The following is a 13,314-nucleotide window of genomic DNA, read 5'->3' as shown; positions in this document are numbered from 1 at the left end:
GTCAGCCTTCCTGCTCCTCTGATGCTGCTTGGCCTGCTGTGTTCATCCAGGTCTACACCTTGTTATCTCAAAGTTTGAAGGAGATGTGAGAGAAAAGTTTTTTTACACAAAGGGTGATAAAGTGCCTGAAATGTGCTGCCATAGGAGGTGGTAGAAGCAGATAAAATAGCAACATTTAAGAGGCATCTTGACTGATATATGAATGGGCAGGGAATGCAGGGATACCGACTGCTTAGAGGCAAAAGGTTTTTAGATTTGATGTTCTGTGTCAGCATAGTCTTGGTAGGCCAAAGGGCCTGTTTTTGTGCTATATTGTCCTTTAACCTCTTTATTCTTTTTCTTTGCAAGGTACGATCTGCAGAGCCGAGTGTGAGTGACAAATTGTGTGTGTGTGTGTGTGTGTGTTGGGGGGGTGGGGGGATGTGATGAGTGTGCATGTATGTTGTCTGTGTAGGTGAGTGTGAGAGTGTGCCCACATGCAAGGACAAAAGTATGTGTATAAATGAATTTGTGCATGTGCAAGTGTGTGTTATCTGTGAGTGTGCAAATGAGTGTGCATACGTGTATGTAATTTTGTATGCAAGTTAGTCTAAGTGAGTACATAAATTGTGCGTGTATGTGTGTAAATGAGTATATGGCTACATGTGTATAAGTGACTGTATGTATGTATTTTCAGTGCCTGTGTGTGTGTGTCAGAGTGATTGAGTTATGTGTGTGCATATAAGTGAGTGCATGTATATAAGCATCAAAGTGAATATGTTTTTTACTGAATATATTTACGTCTAGGTGCATGAGCATGTAATTGAGTGACTGGCTGTGAGTGTTTGAATATGTGTAAGTGAGTGTAAGTTTGTGCAGGTATGTAGTGATTGGAATGAGGGCGGCCAGATGGATCTCATAGAATATAGGTCCAATCAAGTGTTACTGGCTCAAAGATGTTAAAAATGAACATCAGGAGTTCATAATATCATAGAATCCCTACTGTGTGGAAGCAGACCATTTGGCCCATTGAATATATACCACCCCTCTGAGGAGCATCATACCCAGACCTATGCCCCCCATCCTATCCCTGTAACCCTGCATTTCCAATGGCCAATCCACCTAACCTGCGTATCTTTGATTGTGGGACAAAACGGGAGCACCTAAAGGAAAACCACGCAGACACGGGGAGAATGCGCAAACTTCACATAAACAGTCAACCCGAGCTGTCAGGCAACATTGCTAACCACTGAGCCACCGTGTCGGCCACTCTAGGTTCTGCTCTAGGAGCTGGCACCGAGCGAGCTGGGTCAGTATCCTGTATGCATATATAAACAGAAGGTGACTTGATGACGGGATACGAGCCTTTGTAGAGTTATTTCAGTGATGACAAGAGAAAAACAGTCTCTTGAAGAGATTCTGTCTTAACAGTTGTCTTTGACTTGGGGTAACAATTTCTGGCTTCATAACCGCTATTTTGGGTAGCTGGACTTGTTTGACCCTGCTGTTGAAGACTGGGCCCAGAATGTGGAAAGAATGTGTTTTTTTTCTAGGCAAAAGACACTGGAGCAGAAGCAAAGTGAGTAATTTTCCTGACAACTTGTGGATCCGCAACTTTTTTGGGTATTAGAAGCCTTATTTTCCCTCAGGCACCAGGTTCTAAAACCTTTCAAGTGTTGACGGATTTATCTTAGGAATATTATGAGCTCCTCTACTCTAAGATGCTATCGGTTTTACTTGGCAATTCTAGAACCATGGGAATCTGTATCAGGATTTTTAATGAGGTTAAGATGACTGGCAGAGGCATGTGATTTTGGTTTAACCTTAGGTGAAATGTTGAGGGACCGTTTACTATGTGGGATTAATGATTTGACCATGCAAAAGCGTCTACTAGCTGATGTCCAGATGGACTTCAAACGGGTACTACAACTGACTTTGTCATTAGAAAATGTGGCAAGTGGAACTTGTGAGTTACGGGGTGTGCTGATAGGAGTGGACACCCTCATCAGTCTGACTGAGCTTGGTGAACACTACTTAAGTGGAGGCTATTGCATAGTTTCACTCAGGACATATCCTGAACAAATGGTCTCTAGGTCAGCCCACAGCAAAACCCCAAAACAAGGCCGAGCTCTGATCAAATAATTAAAATTTTCACAAGGATCTGGGCTGGCAAGCTATCATGGTTGCTGCCGCAAAGTGAAATCCATACAGCATAAGAGTTCCACTAGGCCTGAATTGAGTAGGAAAACTCATAAGCTGGTATCCAGGAGAGTGCACAACCTGGAAAATCCACCTAGAGCCGATTTGGAACAGTTAAATTGTTCAGCAACATCTAAATCAGAACCGATCAAATAGCTGGTTAAGCGATCATCCAAAGCGGTCAATAACGGCGCTGCTGTAACAGTGATTGTGGCACCAGTCTTCATCAAAATTTGCTCTGGACTCCAACCTTTACATTTGCGTAAGGCCTTGGCCAGGCTGAGAACCTATACCGGAGAACCCCTACATATTAAGGATACAACTTTGGTTCCAGTTTCTTGGGGAAGCAGCTGATTCACTTACTACTGATTGCAGTAAAAGATTCGGGCCCAAGCTTGATTGGGCAAGATTGGTCGAGAAAGATTCAACTTGATTGGCTCAACAATGAGGAAATGGCAAATTAATGAAGTCCTAAGTAAATACCCGGAGGTTCTCCATAGAAGTCTAGGGATTTTTAAAGAGTAAAGGGTTACATGTTGACGAGGAAGCAATTCCATGATTCTGCAAGGCCCACCCAGTGCCATTTGCCTTATGTGCAAAAGTAGAGGCAGAAATTAGGAGGCTGGAAAGCGAAGGAATCATCAAACCAGTACAATTTATGGAATGGGCAGTACCTGTCTTACTGATTGTGAAACCCAACGGGTCAGTTCATCTTTGTGGGGATTTCAAACAAACGGTGAACTGCTTTTTGCAGTACCCAATCCCTATCATAGAGGACTTATATGCAAAACTGGGTGGAGGTTGGGGAATGGGGAATGTCCTTCATGAAGCTGGACGTGAGCTACGCATACCTGCAACTGCAATTAGATAAGTATTCCCAAAAGTATGCTACAATTAATACCCATAAGGGCTTAGACCAATTTATGGGGCTGCCTTTTGGGCTATCCTCAGCCTTTGCCATTTTCCAGTGGATGATGGAGAATATTTTATTAGTCTACCCCAGAAAAACATTAACATAAACAAGTCTCCAGGGCCTGTTTTGATATACCCCAGAATACTGAAAGAGGCAAGGGAGGAAATTGCTGGGACCTTGAGAGAAATCTTTGCAACCTCACTGGCTACAGGGGAGGTTCCAGAGGATTGGAGAATAGCCAATGTTGTTCCTTTGTTTAAGAAGGGTGGCAGGGATAATCCAGCTAATTACAGGCTGATGAGCCTTACGTCAATGATAGGGAAGTTATTGGAAAGGATTCTTCAATACAGGATTTACTCCCACTTGGAAATAAGTGGGCATATTAGCGAGAGGCAACATGGTTTTGTGAAGGGGAGGTCATGTCTCACTAACTTGATTGAGTTTTTTGAGGAAGTGACAGAGATGATCGATGAGGGTAGGACAGTGGATATTGTCTACATGGACTTCATTAAGGCTTTTGGCAAGGTCCCTCATGGCAAGACTGATACAGAAGGTAAAGTCGTGTGGAGTCAGAGGTGAGCTTGCAAGATGGATAAATAACTGGCTCAGTCATAGAAGACACAGGGTAGCAGTGGAAGGGTGTGTTTCTGAATGGAGGGCTTTGGCTAGTGGCGTTCCTCAGGGATCAGTGTTGGAACCTTTGCTTGTGTAATATACATAAATGTTTTGGAGGTAAATGTAACTGCTCTGAATAGTAAGTTTGCGGATGACACAAAGGTTGGTGGAATTGCGGTTAGTGATAAGGACTGTCAGAGGATACAGCAGGATATAGATCAGTTGGTGACTTGGGCAGAGAGATAGCAGATGGAGATTAATCTGGAAAAAATTGAGGTAATGCATTTCAGAAGGTCTAATCCAGTTGGAAAATATACAGTAAATGGCAGAGTACTGATAGACAGAGTGATCTGTGGTTGTACAGGTACACAGGTCACTGAAAGTGGCAACACAGGTGGAAAAGGCAGTCAACTAGGCATATGGCATGCTTGCCTTCATCAGCAGGGACATTGAGTTTAAAAATTGGCAGGTAATGTTGCAGCTTTATAGAACTTTAGTTAGGCCACACTTGGAATATTGTGTTCAATTCTGGTCGCCACACTACCAAAAGGATGTAGTGGCTTTGGAGAGGGTACAAAAAAGACTTAGAACATAGAACATAGAACATTACAGCACAGTACAGGCCCTTTGGCCCTCGATGTTGCGCTGACCTGTGAAACCAATCTGAAGCCCATCTAACCTACACTATTCCATTATCATCCATATGTTTATCCAATGACCATTTAAATGCCCTTAAAGTTGGCGAGTCTACTACTTTTGCAGGCAGGGCATTCCATGCCCTTACTACTCTCTGAGTAAAGAACCTACCTCTGACATCTGTCCTATATCTATCACCCCTCAATTTAAAGCTATGTCCCCTCGTGCTAGCCATCACCATCCGAGGAAAAAGGCCCCCACTGTCCACCCTATCTAATCCTCCTGACTTACCAGGATGTTGCCTGGTATGGTGGGCATTAGCTATGAGGAGAGGTTGGAGAAACTTGAGTTGTTCTCACTGGAACGATAGAGGTTGAGGGGCGATCTGATAGAGGTCTACAAGGTTATGAAGGGCATGGACAGTGTGGACAGTCAGAAGCTTTTTGCCAGGGTGAGAGTCAGTTACTAGAGGGCATAGGTTTAAGATGCGAGGTGCGAGGGGCAAGGTTTAAAGTGATGTGCGAGGCAAATATTTTACACAGAGGGTGGTGGATGCCTGGAACTCGCTGCCAGGGGAGGTAGTGGAAGCAGATATGATAGTGACTTTTAAAGTATGTCTTGACAAATACATGAATAGGATGGGAATAGAGGGATACGGTCCCCAGAAGGGTAGGGAGTTTTAGTTCTGACAGGCAACATGTCGGTGCAGGCTTGGAGGCCTGAAGGGCCTGTTCCTGTGCTGTAATTTTCTTTGTTCTTTCTTTGTTCTATCTCCATTTATCTGGATGATGTGCTCATAACCGGGAAGACCAATAAAGAGCATTTATAAAACTTGGACATTGTGCTTAAATGTTTCTCCAAAGTAGGTATATGCCTTAGGGGAGAAAATGTGTGCTCAGGCATCCCAAGTCACCTACTTGGGCTATAGAGTTGAAAAGACAAAGTTACACCCATTGGAAGATAAAGTGAGGGTGATCAAAGATGCCCCAGCTCCCTCTGTACAGCACCTCTGTACTGGAGCTTAGGTCTTTCCTTGGGTTGGTGAATTATTACAGAAGATTCATATGTAACCTGGCCTGTATCCTGGCACCCTTACATCTGTTATTGAAAAAGGGTCAGCTTTAGAAATGGTTTCATAGCCAAGTTGTAACCTTTAAGGAAGTGAAGAAGCAACTATCGTCATTTAAGGTGTTGGCGCATTACAATCTCCAAGCAAGATGTGGTGCTGACATGCAATGCCTCCCTACATGTTGTTGGTGTAGTGTTGGCTCACTGATGGCCCAGCAGTGAGGAATACCTGATAGCATATGCTGGCCAGACTTTGGCTGATGTAGAGCGCAAATACATCCAGATAGGGAAAGAATACTTGGTAGTATTCTTTGGTGTGAGAAAGTTCCACCAATACATTTATGGATGCAAATTTGTAATAGTGATGGACCATAAAGCCCTGCAATGGGGCAGGTCAAGGTAGTGCCAGCCATAGCTTCATGGCGAATTTAGCAGTGGGCTTTTTTTCTGACTGTGTAGAATTAAAGTTGGAACATCATCCGGGAGGCAAAGTGGCACATGCGGATGCCATGAACTGTCTCCTATTGGCAGATACACTACTTGTGGTGCCGCCAGTAGAAGAGTCCATTCTGATTTTACATTTTCTGGACACCCTTCCAGTCACTGCTGACAATATCAGACTGTAAACACAAAAAGATCCTGTCCTGGCAAAACTAAAAAAGCTCATGATGATGGGGGAATAAAAAGGGCCATCACATCCAGAACTGAAACCTTTCTGGACCTGTTGAGAAGAGATCACTGTAGAGGATGGTGTATGATTATGGGGAGCAAGAGTGATTATCCCGGGTAAAGGTCACCACCAGAGACTGGCTGAACTCCACCAGGGTCATTGAGGGTTTCTAAAATGAAGATGTTGGTGAGAAGTTATGTCTAGTGGCCAGGATTGAATGCTGACATAACCGTGTTGGTAGGGCAGTGCCCAGAGTGCTAACAAGGGCAAAAATTACCACCAGCAGCTCCCCCACATTTGTGGGAATGGCTGGGTAAAGCCTGGACTTGGTTACTCATCGACTATGCCTGTCCTTTCATAGGCTCTATGTTTTTAGTCATTGTGGATGCCCATTCAAAGTGGTTGGACGTGTATAGAGTTCATTCATCAAACATGGGGATCAAACACAATTGAAAGTTGAGAGTATATTTTGCAGTACATAGAGTCCCAGAGGTGTCAGTCACAGACAATGGAAAATCACTTACATGCAGGGAATTTGATCATTTCCTAAAGTTGATTGGCATTCTGCATGTAAGGACAGCTCCAAACCATCCATTGTCCAATTGTCTGGCGGAAAGAGTAGGCGAAATTTTGAAGGCTTAAAGAAACAGCCTACAGCTTCACTCAATAACAAACTGTCCCAGTTCCTGTTTGATTATAGGACCACCTTTCACACAACGATAGAGACACCTCCAGTAATGTTGCTAATGGCCAGAAGACTCTGGCACCAGGTGAAAGGGCATCAGGAATGCCAATACCAAACACAACACTCCTCTAAGTGAGACAGAGAGACAGTTTACTTCAGGGAACAAAGTTTGGTATCAAAACCACGGGCATGGCCCTGTATGGGTAAGAGGCATGGTCGATGCGAGGTACAAAGTTAGGGTAGGACAGGTGGTCTAGAACAAGCACGTGGGCTACATGAAAGCTGCAAGCTCGCAAATGGAGCAGGAGTAAATCATACATGGCCCCTCAGAATTTCTGGCAACCCGGTCAGAATACATTGGTTCTTCCCCTCTGCCCTGTGTCGAAGAAACCTCTGAGGTTGAGATGGACATGGCAGATGTCATAGCCTCAATGCCATTGCTGCGTGAAGATGATGAATTTTGGCCAAGATAGAGACGGGCTACAGTCCGCTACACACCATCAGTATCCGAGGCAGAGTCAGGGGAACTGGACCTGATGTGAAAACACCCCAGGGGAAGCTACAGGAAAAAGCACAGGCCTATGTCCCACGACTTGCAGAAGGTGGGATGCAGTGATTGAAATGACATCAGCCAGGTGGATCACATAAAATATGCATTCCCTAATTGGGGCCATTAATTCGGTCCAATCAGGGAGTATTGGCTCACGAGTATAACCAGGAGTACAGGTAATTCTCCTATAATGTGATAGTTGCATTCTTGTATGACCTCGCGCTATAGAAAAACACGTTATGAAAAATTGCTATAGAAAATCACGTTATATGGAAATTGCTATAGAAAATCACATACCGGCACAGCAGAGCATTCATATTGTGCAAACAGTGTCCACTATTCATCAATCGCATTACAGCCAATTCGCATTAACGAAACACGTGTTATGGCAGAACAACCTGGATCTGGGTTTGGTTCACTCTAGGAGCTGGCACTGAGCTAGCTGATCAGTGTCTGGTACTATGCACATGTAAAAGGTGACTTGGCGGACGGCATACTGCCCTTTGTGGAGTTATTTCAGTATGTGAATTTGTAAGTCTGTGTGAAGTTTGGATGTAAGTGCGTGTGAGTTTGTAATTGACCATGTGAAGCTGGTGTGTAATTGACCATGTAAAAGTAATGAATCCTGTAACCATTGAGAATCCATGCCTTGGACATACTGGGAGCAGTTAAAAAGTCTCAAACATCAAATCGACACAAACCTGCAAAGGAGCCCCATCACAAAAATCAGGATGGCAGCCACGTCCATACAATTCCAGGCGCTGCTGATGTACAAGAGGGCCTTTCTCCGGAAGCCGAAACCACCCGGATCATAGAACAGCTGAAATCAGACAAGCCCGAGGGAACAGAGCACAGTAATATTGCACAACCAAACAAAAGGAGAACATTCAGCACCTCAAACCACATCTCCTGTTTCCTTATATGACGACTGCTCTCCTGCTTTGGTTCTTAGTCTTCATAATCTTGTTGAACAATGATAAATCTCATATTTTCACAATTTCAATGGACTTATCACCTCAGCAGTTTTGTTTGGAATAGACAGTTCCAAATGACAAATCATATCTCTATAACCTGTCTTTTAGCATATCAATCTTACATATCTTTCTTCATAAATACATCATACATTCATATATGTCAATGCATCTTTCCTGAACTCTGTACAGCTAGGACATAATCCCCAGGCCTGTGTTTAAGCATAGAAAATAGGAGCAAGAGTAGGCCGTTCGGAATTTCCAACCTGGTTAACCATTCAATATGATCATGGCTGATCCTCTACATCACTGCCACATTCTCTCACTTTTTCCTTATAGCCCTCCATCTCTACAGAATCTAAAAACTTATCTATCTTGCAGCAATTTCTGGGCTATTTGTTGTCTAGTCACTCACTTTTTGCCTCCCTCTCTTTTTGAATAGGGATGTCACATGAGTACTTTTCCAATCCTCTGATACTTCTCCTAGAAGTCAATGATTTTTCAAAAATTACAACCAATGCAACCACTACTTCTGTAGCTATTTCTTTTAAGATCCTGGGATGCAAGCCATCAGGGCCAGGGGACTTATCTGACTTTAGCCCAAGTAGTTAGTCTGATGATGATGATACTTAATTCCTCCCCCATATTCGTTGGTATTAATGGGATGTTTGAAGTATCTCCCACTGTAAAGACTGACGCAAATTATCAAATTATATTCCCACCCTTCTCCATTGATCTAGAGTACTGTATCCATTTCTGTCCTATGTCCCATTCTCCTCTATCTCTTCTCATAGGACAGTCCCACCATCCCAGGATTTAGTCTGCCAAACCTCTGTTGCACTCCCTCTATGGCAAGTATTTCCTTCCTTAGGCAAGCGGACCTGAACTGTACACACTGCTCTTGACATGGTCTCACTTAGGTTCAATACAAATGAAGTAAGACAACCTTGTTACTGTGCTCGAATCCTCTTGTTATAAGAGCCAACATACTGGTTACATCACAAATATATTGCTGCACTTACATGCCAGTTTTCAGTGACTAATGAATAAGATCACTCGGGTCCTTTTGGATTTCAATACTTTCTAATCTCTGTTCATGGAATACTCTTTGTTCCTCATACCAAAGTGTATAAACTCATACTTGGCCACAATATATTTCATCTGCCATACACTTAGCCACACATTCAGTCTATCTAAATCCTTTGAAACCTCCTTGCATCCTCTACATTACACATAATCATCAAGTTTTATCTCATCTGCAAACTTGAAAATATTGCAATTGATCCCCACATCTTCACATTGACATGGATTGTGGACAGCCGGGGTCCAAGCATTGATCCTTGCAATACCCTACTGGTTGCAGTCTGTTAATCTGAGAATAACCCATTTATTCTTACTCTCTGCTTTCTGCCTAACTAATCCTCAATCTATGCCGGTATATTACCCCCAATTAACATTTCCAGGAATCAATGCAGAATGAATTGAAGTTTAACAGGGTGAGAATACAGAACTTTAGGAAGATTGCTAGCTGCTGCACTCCGTGCTCCCTTGTCCACATATACCAGCAGATGAGACCTCACCTGTCTTATTTCTTCACACACCAGGGTAGACAGCCAGAAATAGAGAAGATATTCCCTTCCTGAAGGTTTCTCCTGGAAATCGATCAGCAGAACATAGGAGAACAGCCACAGGAAGCCAAAATAGGCCAGGACATTCCAGTAAAAGACCACCACGGGAGCTGTGTAGAAAGCCTTTAGCTTCTGCCAGTGTGACAGTGGCTTCAAATCGGCATCATCAGATCGAGGCAGCAGGGCAGTCCTTCAAACGTAGCACGTACAGAAAATGGAATCTCAATAAACTGCAACGTGACATCACAGAACTGGAGTCTTACCGCCCACTGATCTTATAGCAGGGAACAGAAATCTTCCCCACACTGGCACCAAAAACCAAGACAGGGACACCGCGGGATTAGACACAGAGTAAAACTCCAACCACATTCTCCCAATCAAATGCTCGCCTAGCAGGTACAGAATGGGAACAAATACAGAGCAAACTTCTCTCTACACTCTCCCCATCAGCAATTCCAGAAGTAGAACAGCATGAAGTTAGATGCAGAGTAAAACTCCCTTTACACTGTCCCTATCAGACTCTGCCAGGAGGGACAATATGAGTTGATAAAGAATAAAGAGAGGGAGTGTGATACTGCAAAGAGAGAGTGAGATAGAGATATTGGGAAAGATGGAGAGACAAAGAGACATACTATGAAAGAGACAGAAAAAGAGGGACAGAAATATTGCGGGAGAGGAAAGAGAGAGAACAAAACATCAGGTCATGAGGGAAAAAGCAGAAGAACACCTAGACAGTAGGCAGAGAGACAGAAAGAGCAAGAGCATGATGGAGAGTCAGAGGATGAGAGAAAGCGAGGGTGAGACAGAGAGAATGAGAGAAAGAAACAGAGAGCGAGAGACACATAGTGAGAGAGGGAAAGAGTGAGATAACAAAAGAGAAACAGGGGGAAGAGAGAAAGAGGGAAAGAGAAAGAGACAGGGAAAGAGAAAGAGACAGGGAAAGAGAAAGAGAACGTGATTGAATGACAGAGAGTGCGAGGGAGAGAGACAGAGAAACTGAGGGAGAGATAGAGAGAGTGAGGGAAAGACAGAGAGAGTAAGGTGAGAAACAGAGAGAGTGAGTGAGAGACAGAGATAGCAAGGGAGAGACAGAGAGCAAGGGAGAGTAGGAGAGCAAGGAAGACAGAGAAAGCAAGGAAGAAAGAGAGTGAAGAAGTGAGCAAGGGGAAGAGAGAGAGAGAGAGCCCACAAGGGAGACAGAGTGAGCAAGGGAGAGAAAGAGAGTGAGGGGTGAGGGCTGGAGAGAGAGGAAAGAAAGAGAGAGAGTGTGATTGAGAGAGAGAAATGGACGGAGAGACAGAGAGAGCGAAGGAGAGAGACAGAGAGAGCAATGGAGGGAGAGAGAGAATGTGAAGGAGAGAGCGAGGGAGAGAGAGAACGAGGGAGAGAGAGAGAGAACAAGGGAGGGAGAGAGAACGAGGGAGCGTGAGAGTGAGAGAGAGAGCACGAGGGTGAGACAGCAAGTATGAGAGAGCGTGCAAGGGAAATGAAGCGACAGCGAGGGAGAGAGAGTGACAGTGAGGGAAAGAGAGAGAGGAAGGGATGGTGAGAGAGTGAGGCAAACAGAACGTGAGGGAGACAGACAGCGGGAGGGAGATAGAGAGTGGGAGGGATACAGTGAACATGAAGGAGTGGGACAGAAAGCGTGAGGGCGAGGGACGGAGAGTGAAAGGGAGAGAGACAGCGAAACTGAAGGAGAGACAAAGTGAGGGAAATGCAGAGATAGTGAGGGAAAGGCAGAGACAGCGCGATGGGGAGAGAGAGTGCGAGAGTGAGGGGAAGAGAGAGAGCACGAGAGTGAGAAAAAGAGAGCCCAATGGGGAGAGAGTGTGAGAACGGATGGTGTGAGAGGCAGTGTGCAAATGAGTAAGAGAATGAAAGAGAGACAGGGTGAGCGAGGGAGAGACACAGCGAGAGCGAGAGGGAGAGATGGACAAAGCAAGACAGAGTCCAAGAGAGCGATTGAGGGGCAGAGAGAGAGCGTAAGGGAGGGACAGAGAGAGTGAGAGATTAAAGCAGAGAGTGAGGGAGGGACAGAGAAAGTGAGGGAGTATAGAGATGGAAAGGGATGTAAATCATGCATGATTTACATCATGCAGTTATAAATCATGGCAAATGGGTATGATTTTGTGGCCATTACAGAGACATGGTTACAGGATGGTCATGACTGGGAGTTAAATATCCAGGGATATCAAACTATTCGGAAGGACAGACAGGAAGGTAAGGGAGGTGGTGTTGCTCTGATTTTTAAGGATGATATCAGGGCAGTAGTGAGAGATGATATAGGTTCTACTGAACAAAAAGTTGAATCCATTTGGGTGGAAATTAGGAATAGCAGGGAGAAGAAGTCACTGATAGGTGTGGTCTATAGGCTACCAAATAACGACATCGTGGTGGGGCGGGCAATAAACATAGAAATAGCTAATGCATGTAAAAATGGTACAGCAATTATCATGGGGGATTTTAATCTACATACCGATTGGTCAAACCAGGTCGGTCATGGCAGCCTTGAGGAGGGGTTCATAGAATGTCCGCGATAATTTCCTTGAACTATATGTAATGGAACCTACGAGGGAGCCAGCTATCCTAGATCTAGTCCTGTGTAATGAGACAGGAATAATTAATGATCTTACAGTTAAGGATCCTCTCGGAAGGAGCGATCACAGTATGGTCAAATTTAAAATACAGATGGAGCGTGAGAAGGTTAAATCCAGTACCTATGTCCTGTGCTTAAACAAAGGAGACTATGAAGGAATGAGGAAGGAGTTAGCTAAGGTTGAATGGGAGCAAAAACTTTATGGTGGGTCAATTGAGGAACAGTGGAGGACTTTCAAAACAATTTTTCACAGTGCTCAGCAGAAGTATATTCCAGTGAGAAGGAAGAACTGTAGGAAAAGAGAGAGCCAGCCATGGATGTCTAAGGAAATAAAGGAAAGTATCAGATTGAAAAAACACACATACAAATAAAGCAAAGAGTAGTGGGAAACTAGTAGACTGGGAAATCTTTAAAGGCCAACAGAAAGCCACAAAAAAAGTTATAAAGAAAGGTAAGATAGATTATGAGAGTAAACTAGCTCAGAATATAAAAACAGGCAGCAAAAGTTTCTATAAATATGTAAATCGTAAAAGAGTGGTGAAGGTAAACATTGGTCCTTTAGAGGATGAGAAGGCCAATTTAATAACTGGGAATGAGGAAATAGCAGAGACATTAAACAGTTATTTCGTGTTGGTCTTCACAGTGGAAGACACAAATAGCATGCTGAAAACTAATAGCAAGAAGGTTATAGCAGGTGAGGACCTAGAAACTATCATTATCACTAAGGAGGCAGTGCTGGGCAAGCTAATGGGGCTAAAGGTAGACAAGTCTCCTGGCCCTGATGAAATGCATCCCAGGGTACTA

Source organism: Rhincodon typus, chromosome 7, assembly GCF_021869965.1.
Source record: "Rhincodon typus isolate 14 chromosome 7, sRhiTyp1.1, whole genome shotgun sequence".
NCBI classification, from domain to species: domain Eukaryota; kingdom Metazoa; phylum Chordata; class Chondrichthyes; order Orectolobiformes; family Rhincodontidae; genus Rhincodon; species Rhincodon typus.
Note: the sequence above shows the minus strand (reverse complement) of the source record.